Source organism: Aricia agestis, chromosome 5 (assembly GCF_905147365.1).
Source record: "Aricia agestis chromosome 5, ilAriAges1.1, whole genome shotgun sequence".
Classification (NCBI taxonomy): domain Eukaryota; kingdom Metazoa; phylum Arthropoda; class Insecta; order Lepidoptera; family Lycaenidae; genus Aricia; species Aricia agestis.
The window spans coordinates 3274820-3287634 of NC_056410.1; the positions used below are offsets into that span (position 1 = coordinate 3274820).

At 38.1% G+C, this 12815-nt stretch overlaps 1 protein-coding gene across 2 annotated transcripts in view; it reads left to right on the forward strand.

The window, feature by feature from the left end:
• The window catches only part of LOC121726955 (putative fatty acyl-CoA reductase CG5065), a 48348-nt gene that overhangs the window by 2446 nt on the left and 33087 nt on the right, over positions 1 to 12815 (forward strand). Inside the window, exon 1 of one of the 2 annotated variants that reach the window (XM_042114611.1) lies at positions 1228 to 1533. The exons of the other annotated variant lie outside the window; for it this stretch is intronic. The gene's annotated coding sequence lies outside the window, so the exon portion shown is untranslated. Of the gene's footprint in view, positions 1 to 1227; positions 1534 to 12815 lie in introns of those variants that run through there. 2 annotated transcript variants of the gene reach the window in all.

Genomic DNA, 12815 nt, shown 5'->3' on the forward strand with positions numbered 1-12815 from the left:
ATCCAGAAAATCAACGATTCGTTGTCCCCTGATTCCTTCTCCAAAACTTAACCGATTTAAGTACTTTTTTCATTAAAGATTAAAAAAAGGCTTGAGCTGTGTTCCTATGTTTTGCTTTTTTTGTATAATCTAGCCAAATCTGTTTTCTGGACGTTTGAACACAGCGGGAAATCTGGCCATTTTTTTGGGTTTTTGAACGTTCATATCTTATTTAATAATTAAATTATGAAAAAAAAGAAAACATAGGGACATCGTATTAGTAGCCGTAGATATTCAGGAAAAAAATTATTACTCTACTAGCATTATCCAGGGAGGAAACAGGGGACAACGTTTGTATGGAAAAAAGGGCAGCGTGGACTCCTCTTAACCAGATAAGTTCATATTCTCAGGATATGATAGCCATTACTACAGGACTAATTAAACATGTACTTAACTCTAGATTAAATTGCCCTGTTAATACAGTGTGTTACTGTAAACACCGTTGTCCTTGAAACCATCAAAATATGAGCCCGTCAAAATGAACAACTTTTTCTATGAGAACAATGCCAGGAACTCAAAAAACTCCGTCGTCATACCCATACAAATTGCCGATCCGGGCATCCATATGGGTATGAATACGGCATTTTTTTTGAGTTCCCAGCATTGTTTTCATAGAAAAAGTTGCTCATTTTGACGGGCTCATTTGATGGTTTCAAGGACAACAGTGTTAACAGTAACACACTGTATTACGAGTAACAGGGCAATTTAATCTAGAGTTAAGTACATGTTTAATTAGTCCATCATGGCTATCATATCCTGAGAATATGAACTTATCTGGTACATCGGAAACCAACTCAATGAGGGTTCACAAAAAACGACGAAACACTACGAGAAAAAGTAGGTAGTGTTTCGCTTGGCTTGTCTTGGCAGGGGCACTGTTACTAATACATGGTTAAATTGTGACAGGTGCACAATTTAACCATCTATATTGTATACTAAAGCGCCATCAACGTCCCTCGCCGGTGAAGCTCTGTCCTCTGACATGACGTGATGAGATGGCTGTAGTATACTCCTCAGTACCACCGCGAGCCGGTGTCAGGGAGCGCAGCTCGGTTACGAGTATACTACAAGCGGGGTTTACTGACGGGAGTCGTGTCGTGACTCGTGCCCGGGTCGCGCGGGTATTGTCTGTGCCGTCGCCCGTCACTCGGCTGCTGCCGGCTTGTCTATTGCCAGTCCCGCGCTGCAGTCTGCGGCGGCGGGTGTAGTCTGTCCGCCCGCGCACGCGCGCTCCGCCCGCCCTCCGCACACAAGATGGCCGGACGCCGCGTCTCCGATTGATTTTTTTATTAAATTCCTCCAAACACAGCAACCGCCGCGACCCGCCGCTCCCGGCTCGGCCGACTCGAAAATAAGTCGATCTATATATAACCCGCGGCGCGCGGAAACGTTTCATGATTTATAACCTACCCCCGAGTGCTCCTCCGTGAGAATCGTGTCGGGCGAGTTATGTGTGGTCCGCCGTAGGAGCTGCCTCCGTCGTCCCCTGCGAAGGTAAGCGGCGGCCGGCGCGCCGGGCCGGTCCCCCTGACCTACATACCGGCCGTAATACGGTTAGTGTCTCGCCTCTAATTTGTGTCAATCGGTCGAGAGGTCGCTTTTTGATTTTAATTTCCTTTTTTTCATTATGTCACTTTCGAAATTGGAACGAGGCAATGACATAACGTGGGCCGGGCGCGAGGCGAGGGTCTCCCGGAACTCCAGGATCCTCTCCCCCGCTCCCTCTCATCCGCGACGCCTCTACTTATCTTAATGAGGTGAAAAGCATGCGCGTTTTTCCGCCTACATGATTCTTTTAAGTGAAAAATTAAAAATGTTACGTCTGGGTACTTTCCGTAACTCCGACTGAGGTACTCCTGTATGTCTCTGGCGTGGCTTTCACTCGCCAGGGCGATAGTTCTCTATTGTATTTACTAATTAGTAATCAACTCGGCCACTTCAGCCTCAGGCGTGCCTTCTTAGGCTTTAGAAATTATATTACTGTTCTCATGTAGGCAAGGAAAGTCAATTGTTAATCATTTTTAAGTTTTACTTTTTGCTCATTTGTAAAGAATGAATAAGATACTTACTTTGATACCTACTTAGGCAACACGATTGAAATAGTATTCTTAATGGTTCTCTACATTTATTTCAATATAATTCGTAACTTTAGTTTACAGTGTTATCTGTAAACTAAATACCGCATCTAATGAAATGAGAACGAGTTATACAAACTCATTTAAAAAATAAGTAATTATTACAAAATATTATATAGACTGTAATTTGTAGAGACTAGATAGAGGTAGGAACGGTGAAACCTATCCCCACAAACATAGGTACAATTATAATATTTCTCTCGATGAAATGAATTTTTTGGCTTAGTAATTATTTTGGTCTAGTCATTAATATTTTATTATTGTGACAAGCTTCAATAACCCTCGGGCATCCCTGAGATCATATCAAAGGGTTTTCGTGGTTGGTTACCACTGTTGATCCTGGCGACACAGGAGTTGCAGTGGTGGGAATGTGTGGTGGGCCTTTTGCCCGTTTAGAAGCTTCAATAACTTTATGCTCATCGCTATAAGGACTCGAAGGTTGCGAATTGCGATAAAATGTGCGTGTTCGGTGTAATTTTGCACAAGCGATGTAAGTTGACGTAATAATATTGCGGTCGAGCTTAGCCAGGTCGTAGATTAGGGTTCGGGGCCTTCGGACAAGTTCATTCGATAATATATTATGTAGAAACAGCGAAGTTTGAGATCAAAAATAACTTATATATGTCGCAGCGCTAAGAAAGATTATAGCTTGCAATATCTTATTTCTAACAACGCAGTCGGAATCATCGAATGCAACTTGACTAAGTGCCCAGTATCCTACTCGGTTAGTAGCAACTAAATATTCATGACGGGAGCCATCTAGTTCGACACGGTACCAGGTACGGCAATCTGGGCCATGGGGTCCTTTGGCCAGACTTTGACTTTGAAAGCGGAATGTTATAACTAAGTTGAATAAAAACTAACTTAGACGGTTAGAAGATGGTTAGAAGAGAAAAATGCTAGACTCAATCCAAGTATGAATAGGATACGCTAGACGGCAGCACCAGCAAGACATTAAGGGGGCGACTAACCCTAAAGTGTCGATTTTATAATTCATTTTTATACTTGAAAATAAGCCCCGAATTGTTTCATTTTCAAAAATTAGATACTACATTATAATTTGTGAGAATTCGATCTGAGCAAAAACATGATATCTTAAAATTTTCTCGATAGAAAAAAATCACAAAGATGCATCTAATTTTCACGAATTTTTCATTTACTGCCATAACCGTGCATTGAACTAAGTTAATATTACAACACATTGTGTAAAATTCTATCATTGAGAGATCGACCTAGCGGATTTTAAAAATGTTGTATACTTATCGAGTTATTGAGAAAAAACTAATTTGGCGATGTATCCGCGTCGTTCTCTTTTTTTTTTTTTATAAAATAAGGGGGCAAACGAGCAAGCGGGTCACCTGATGGAAAGCAACTTCCGTCGCCCATGGACACTCGCAGCATCAGAAGAGCTGCAGGTGCGTTGCCGGCCTTTTAAGAGGGAATAGGGTAATAGGGGAGGGTAGGGATGGGAAGGGAATTGGAGAGGGTAGGGAAGGGAATAGGGTAGGGGATTGGGCCTCCGGTAAACTCACTCACTCGGCGAAACACAGCACAAGCGCTGTTTCACGCCGGTTTTCTGTGAGAACGTGGTATTTCTCCGGTCGAGCCGGCCCATTCGTGCCGAAGCATGGCTCTCCCACGTATGAAGTTTCTTCTTCCCTCTCTTTTTCACCTGGCATATGAAAGACGGGCGTAAGTGTGAAGAGAGAAGGACGATGTTTGATTTTTGGCCCTCCTGTATAGACAAAAGAGAATGTCATATACTTGTATATTATAATTTATATGATATGACTAATGACGAATGAACGTTTCGGATTTTGGTAGGATTATTAACTGTACAGTGCTAGGGTAGTGCTCCCTGCTCTGACCTATCCCTTTTAAGATGCAAAATGTACAAGGGTAGATATTATGCACTATAAGACAGCGCGAACCTCTCGAGTCTCGACGAAGGCGAATCGCCGCAAGAAAAATAGCCATTATCATGTCAAAATCGCTTTTGCATTTTGATGCATTATGTTTATTTTTTATTTTCAAGTCTCTTTATTGTTTCTTGTAGTGCTTTTTACCGTTCGGAAGATAAAAGATGTCGTAAAATGTTATAAATCACAGGATAATTACCAGTTTTCCTACTCGATTTTCGTGCATTACGTGCGACCAATAAAAAGCGAAGGTCAAAAAAGTTCCCTTAAAAACTTCGTTACGTTCAAAACAAATATTGCGGACGTACGTACTTTATGGTAGGTTGCGTGAAAAATCGCTCGAGAGTGTATTAACAGTACGTATAAGTACTCGCCACATCAGTTTCAGATATTAAGAATGTTCCGACCGTCCGTCTGTTTAGTTATGGCCACTAAAGTGGGTGAGTACTCGCTTTTAGATATTATATCTTATTGTCTGTCAGTGGCAAAGAGTCCATATAACCCGATTCCCGTCGGCTTCCCTTTTGGAAAATCGAATCTATGGGCCAAATACATTTTTATCTAATAAATATTTTACATACTTAAAAAACGTTGAATTCACTAAACGCCTACAAAATTTTATATGCAATAAATTTTTCTCTCACTTGAAATAGTTTGAATTAATAATTAATCGCCTACAAATTTATATAGGCCAGCGACCACATATATGGTCGCTGACATAGGCAATGCAACATGCAGGCCATCTCCGATAGAAGCCGATAAATTAGCGGGTTATTTCTTCATACAACGATATTTCATAGTAAGCATCTGTCCTTTTCATTCCTGTGAACTGATCGTCATGTTCTGTCTCGTTCTACCACGCGTCAATATACTCGGAAATAAGCCGATACTCGGCGAGTTATTACGGAGAAAGGTTAATTAGCAACGCACAAGTGCGAGCGAGAAAGATGAACTTCATGAAGTAAAATTGTTATGAGTCAAATGGCGGATGAGTGTTTGTAAACAACTTGTTTGTTTTGTGTTTAAATGTCGAATGTTATTTGTTTTAGCGTTGAGAAGAGAGCAGTGTCGCGAATTTAAAATTAATTTGTATTGTGATATGTTAATTGTGACTCGTACAGCTGAGACTGTTGTCTGTTTGACTTTGCTGTCGAAGGAAACTTCGTTTTCCAAACTTAGTTTTGAATGACCGTATGTGCCGTCAGTCGTCACGCATACAACTTAACTCAGAAGGCATTTTTCAAAGGCATCATTATCAAACTTGAAACTCGAACATTGTTGAACATCAGTGCTGAGCGTTTTAGTAAGTAGATTTTTTACTCCGGCTTCCCTTCCGAAAATATTCACCCTTCGCCACTGTTGTCTGTTTAGTGCCCAACAATATAAGACAGTCAATAATTGGTAATAGTGCTAGAAATGCGAGTGTATCTGTTTGTGCGGTTTAGATGTAATATTTTTAGGAAAAACTTGAGTCCCGGCAAGGACATAGCCCAGTTTTTATCCCGGAAAATATACGGTGACGCGATATAATATTTACCTAGGAATTTTAGCGCTGATGAAGCTGTTAGCAGCTGGCGCCTGGCAATGTCTTGTTCAATAATTCCAGTTTATAAAATCGTTTTGAAAGGACTGTACCTATGTGTATGTATATATAACAGCGTTATTGATTTGCCAGGAAATACATAATTTACTAGCAAATCAATAACGCTGTTAATTAAATATAATTAACTCCTGTCAAAAAACCTGCAATAGTAGTAGAGTCTAAGATTATATTAGAAGAACATGATGTTCTTCTGTGTAAGCGAATTTTATATCGGCTCATTTTCTAGTCGTCGTCGCGCTGTTGATAATTAGCAATTAGGATTGACAATAATCCTCGTGACTGGTTTCACATTAGTTATTTGATTGGGTGCTGTGATATTAATTAAACAAGTAAATTACCATTTTAATTAGTTGTGCTACGAGATTGCTACGGTTTCTTTAGACTGTAGCAAAGTAATTGCAAAACATTTACAATTAATTTCACCGCAGCTCGCCTATGTTTTTAAACGATTATAACAATTATTAGCCAACAGCGAGGTAGAAAAGGTCAATTGCATAGTAGCCGCATTTTAGCTTTCACGGCGATAATTGTACACAACAATGTACATGGCATAAGTGGACTTTAGTTTGTGACTTTGTGTGAAAGCACTAATATCTAAGATTTGTACCAATTTGTCAATGTAATGTAAATGAAGTATAGTGTCTAAATACACTATGCCGAAGTTCCGCGGCGGAAGTTCGGCACGATTCCGATTTCCGCCTGCAATGTATTTTAAGTTACCGATGACACACCATGCCGAAATTACGTCGCGTTAAATTGTATGCGTTTGACATTACTGACGTACTCATGCGGAACTTCCGCCGCGGAACCTCGGCATGGTGTGTTTAGACCATAAAGTTAATATACCTACCGGAATCGAGCAACAATCTCCAGCTGTTAAACAAAACCGAAATTGGTTTCATCTGTGTGTAAAAATATGTGTACGTATACACTTACACAAGCATAAATAATTGAACATGAATTCTATGAGATTAAATTGTCAACGTGCGGTACGTGCCGACTGGACGTCAAAAAAAGAGTGCTGCTGTCATCACACGTCTCTTTTTACCACGCAGTGTAACTGATAGTGACATCTCTCTTGCTCAGGCCTTTGTTTCTCTATTCCGCTAGGTATATTAACTTTATGGTTTAGACACTGTAGTGCCTCTACGCCGCGCCTACGTAGGCCCAACGCTACGGTCACAAATTAGCTAGGTAGTAGGAGTGATAAAGACGTTTATTGATTCACACTGCAATTTATATTGTATAGAAGCAATAAGCGAAAAGAATTACACCTAAACGGGCTAAGGTCGTAGATGGCGTAACTCGTCAGTTTTTGTACTGTGAAGATTTTTTCGGGATACTTACATTCGTCGTATAGCCTCTCACGAATTTTGAAATCGTGTCCTAAGTTTTGGTGCGTTTTTTAGGGAAGTAACTACAAAATGTAACTAAGTATTTAATATTATTATTTATTATATTATATACTACACATTGTTACATATTTTTCACTACTTTAACACACTAAGTTTAGCATCGAATTATTTGTTGGATTGTTCAGAACCATTCTAAGTAGACTCTAGCTGTTAATTATTATACTTAATAAGAATTTAAATTATTAAGTATGTATTTTAATTTATAATTTTATGGAATGTATGTTGGTGCTTAGGTAATCTAAGCACCAACATATATTCCATAAAATTTTTAACCATTCGACCTCAGATAAAAAAATATGTAAGTACTTACATATCAAATTTTCATGCTTTTCTAACTATTGAATATTCTATTGTCAAAAATTTACTTTATTATTTTTTAGATATAAATATAATTCTTGCGACAGTCTCAGATTAATAAAGTCAAATCATGACAGACTGGCCGTGTAATAATTTGGTAATAATTGTCTAACAATATTTAAGATTCAATAAAAAAAAACTAAATCTATAGTCTGTCAAAAAAGTGAAGAAATTAAAAAGTGGCAACATCGTAGTGTCATCCCTTTCAAATCAATCGAAGAAAAAAGGGATGACCCTACGATGTTGCCACTTTGTAATTTTTTTACTTTGACAGACTATATTTTCAATTTGACAACAGACTTCGACCATAAATAAAAGAGTACAATTCGTGTGTATAGGCTTGTAATCTTCTAGTGTGTGTGTTGTAGTGTGTGTAATGTTTTATTTATAAAAAGAAAAATATGATAAAAGCCTATTTTCAAAATAATAAAAGCTCGATACACTGCCTTACCATATATACTAAAACTGTGCAAAATTTCAATCACCCACGTTTTCGCATTTTTCGGCAAAAGGGGTCCAAAGTTTTTCGCTCGCGTATATATATATATATATATATATATATATATATATATATATATATATATATATATATATATATATATATATATATATATATATATATATATATATATATATATATATATATATGAACGTGAACGAACCCCTTTTGAAGAAAAATGCGAAAACGTGGGTGATTGAAATTTTGCACAGTTAAAAAACATTTTTTCGGTTAATCATTTTATTTAACCTATACTTAAACCTGTGTTAAATTCAGACGAAAATTATAAATGCCACAATAACATACCTAAGTCTGTTGTCTTTTCGGACTTCACGACAAAACTATTGAACCGATTAAAAAGTAATTCGGTAGGTACACAATACTTCCTATAACATTATGGATTATGCAAAAATATAATAAAGCAGGAGGAGTCCACACCTCCCTTTTTTCCATACAAACGCTGTCCCCTGTTTCCTCCCTGGATAATGCTAGTAGAGTTATAATTTTTTTCCTGAATATCTACGGCTACTAATACAATGTCCCTATGTTTTCTTTTTTTTCATAATTTAATTATTAAATAAGATATGAACGTTCAAAAACCCAAAAAAATGGCCAGATTTTCCGCTGTGTTCAAACATCCAGAAAACAGATTTGGCTAGATTATACAAAAAAAAAAAAAACATAGGAACACAGCTCAATCCTTTCTTTAATCTTTAATGAAAAAAGTACTTAAATCGGTTAAGTTTTGGAGAAGGAATCAGGGGACAACGAATCGTTGATTTTCTGCAGTTGTCTCTATCGCGTTCTGCGGTATAGGCTTGAGGTAAGGGAGACAGCTATAGATATTTGACGTACTTTTTTTTCATTTCTTTAACCCCTGGGGTCGACGAACTGCTCTACCAATAGACTATTTTGAAAGGCCAATGTTTGCCATTGACCGAAAATCATCGCAGTATCAAATAGGAAGCTGTTAATTTTGTACAAAAATAGATATTATGGAAAATTACAAATTGTTTGTTAAATAAATAATTAAACTCCGTAGTTTACAATATGATAATTATTAATTATATATAATTTTTGCCAGAAATATAGTACGGACACTGGAATGCACCAGTAGCAATCCAGCGCATATATTCGATCACAATTCACATGGATTGGTATAATATAAAGTGTAAACTGACCATTACGATAACATTTAAAGTTATCAAGAGTACCGAATTATTACGTAACATAACGGTCTCGAGTCTCGACTCTACTCCTTTAGGATCTTTCATTGAGATATAACTTATATCTCAATGGGATCTTTGGTCCAACAGTTAAAGAAGATATTATTACAAATAATAATAGATTAGATCTGAGTTTCCCAAACTTATTTTGTCTACCGCCCACTTTAAGAACAAATTATATTTTATTTCCATTGTTTCAATTTAAAATACATCCTAATGAAATAAATCAACCCCCAAGCCTCTACACAACGCCCCCATTTTTTTGTGGGTCCCACACCGCCTCCCTTCAGACCTTCAGCGTCCACAAGGGGGCGTTATCGCCCACTTTGGGAAAGGCTGAATTAGATAAAGTGGGAAAGAAAAGGGCTAAAAAACTTCCACAAATATTGAAAACCAACGGCGCTGAAGCAAATCCTATTTTCTTTTTTGCCCTTTTATCTGCTTTTAGCTGTATTATTGTTTACTTGCTCATGCAGCAGCTTTCGTCGCACCTTATGTGCGACGGTGTAACAGCTTTAGACGCAGATGCTTGCTTCCAAAATTTTGTAGGGTTCCGTAGTCAACAAGGAACCCTTATAGTTTCGGTCTATACGTCCGTTTGTCTGTCTGTCCACGGTTTTTCTCGGAGACTATAGGACCTACAAAGCTGTAATTCAGCATGAATGCACATATCAATGATGCATACAAAATGGTATATCTTTTAAAAAATTAAGGCTTTTAAGGTACACATGACAAATCAAGCGGGGATGAATATTTTTTCGCTTCCACCCCACCGAGTATTCAAAGATCATTTTTTGACTTAGAGATCCATTTGTGAAATATATGAAGTTTTAAAGTGGAAAAAATCATTAGAGTCCAGTGCCCCCCCCCCCCCCCCCCCCCTTCTACCAGCTAAATGGTTTCTTCTGGAAATGTGAAAAAATTCACGGGAATGAAATATGATGAATTTAAAAGGAAAATTATCACGGCTAAGACGTCTTCATAAGTTATTGAGTAATAGTCGATTAACTAAAAGCTGTATTCGGAGAAGTAAGTATAAAGGGACTTTTCATTAAAATTCCTTTAAACGTAACTGAGGTGATGTTGTAAGTAGATAGTGTAAAACACGTTATAAATATGCATTCATTGACCATTCAAAATTTATCAAAAACTAGCGATACTACGGAACCCTCTATTGCGCGTGGCACAACACGCACTTGGCTGGTTTTTTTTTCTATGACGACTACATCTAGGCAAATAGATGTTTGTTTCTCGTACAGTTTATGTGCAATTTCCTGACTGATGCTATTACTACCGCTTCGCTGCTTACAATATAAATAATTATTCAAAGGTTACCTAAGGCTACCTTTTGGTTATATTTCTAGGTACCTATTAGGAACTAAACAATCAGTTCATATTAAGAGATAAGTTTTGTGAATTGTGTTGATAGGAAAATATCCAATATTGGTAACAAAATATGACCTATTTCCTTGAGAGTCTAGCTCTGATGACGTGTTCGTGCGAATAAGGTTCTTTCTTTTTCGCCAATGTCTAACTTGTCCGTGTCTCCCAAACGTGCGTAGTAAAATATTTACTTGGGCCACAAAACAGATTGAACATTAGGTCGCCTCAGGCTGGCTACGCCACTGACATCTAACGTGTGGACTTTGTGACTCTTAAGGAAATAATTAAAATCTATTCTCGTTCACGCCTGTTCACGTTCATGTTCTCGTTCACGTCAATCACGAAAATTCACGGGGATAGTAAAGAGCAGAGCTGATGCTGATAAACACAAGCTTAGTCATATTCTACTAGGTATACCGTGGACTGGCAACCAAGTATCGACCAGCTACTTACCAACATTTTTAAGGAAATATTCCAAAAAATGTTAATCTCAAAAGCCTACAAGTACAGTATTTAAATAAAACATTGTTGCCATGTGAATAAAGATGCCGTACGACTGCTCGTATCACGTAACACTAGATTTAAACCTATATTACTACATGACCTAACTTTAAGACCTACTTTCGTTATGCACTGAGGCTGTCTTTATTTTCATAAGATGGCACTCTAGGTGGACGCGCCCGGAGCTGCGCGGTTATTAATATGAATTTACCTCCATCAGGAATAATTGTGTAGGACTAATTTACAGACCTGATAGGCTGTTTATAAAATCACTCATCACAATTTTATAAAATTTCAATAGTATATTATATTTCTGCATTCTGCAATGTTATCACACTATAGGCTGCTGCCTATAGTGTGGTAACATTGCATTGGGTGCTCCCAAAGACTTCTATTGGCAGCATAAACAGTACACACAAAAAGTTTTGTTCGATGTTTGACATCGTTTCTGTCAATATTCTGATGTGCCTGCCTAGCATACGCCAACGAGATAGCTCACTCTCGAGATAATAAAAAACTACTCGTCTCATACTGTCAAAATCTCGACATTATCTCGACAAAACTCTATGAAAATGTGTTGTTTCGATGATAGATCTACGCGAGAAAAATGTTTGTCATACTAGGGTCAATAGAGATGAAGAGACAAACCACCAAACATCGAGAAAACATGTAGAGTGAGATATCTCGTTGGCGTATGCTAGGCAGGATGACGTGTGCAACATGTCGAATTTTGAGTTTGGTCGAATTGACTGTATTTTGTGCTTGTAGCGCACTCTGCGACCTTTGCGTTATATATTTTCTTATTGAGAGACAGCCGTTTCACATACACCATGGGCCATGAGAGGGTCATCCACGCGCTAAAACATCCATACCTATAAGTTATAAGTAGTTACATAATTGGAAAAATAGGTATCCCACCAAAAACATTTTCATGTAAAAATGTTGCCAAGATGAGAACATAATAATATTATAGTTCGTCGTGTCAAAAAGTAGTGAGATCTCATGTAGAGCCAAGTTTCTAACCTTACATACTCAGCCCTAAATCTAAAAACCTTAATTTTACACTAAAGCGCGGCAAAATGTGTCAGCCGCACGAGGAGAATCTAAAAACTCTACACATTAGTTAAAATCGGTGGCCTGGCCATTTATCATTAGTTACGGTTACATATTATTAAGTTCAAAGCCCTGACGAATAACAAAATGGCCAAGCCACCGATTTTGACTAATGTGTAGAGTTTTTAGATTCTTCTCGTGCGGCTCAATCGTCATGGCGAATCAGTTAACAGGCGCCAAAGATGTCATCCTCATTGGAGATATTAACCAACTCCCGTTTATAGAGCGTGAAAACCTCTTTAAACTTGATTACACTCGTCCAAACCTGGTAACCAGCATAACCCAGGAGTTGTCTTGCACACACAGGAGCCTTATGGATGTGGCATACGCCTTAAGCATGGTCTATAATAACATCTATTCATCGAAGGAAATTGTGCGGTCCTTAAAGCTAATGAAGTATACAGGAGTGAGAATACCTAAAACCGATCTAAATACCCTGTATCTTGTCCACACACAAGCGGAGAAAGCAGCCCTCACTAATACAGGCTATGAATCGGGAACGCACTCTCGCGTCCTCACAATCCATGAAGCTCAGGGATTAACGAGTCCCTCGGTGATCATCATACAGACCAAGTCCCGAAAGCTGGCAATCCATGACAGCGTTCCTCATGCAGTTGTAGCCATA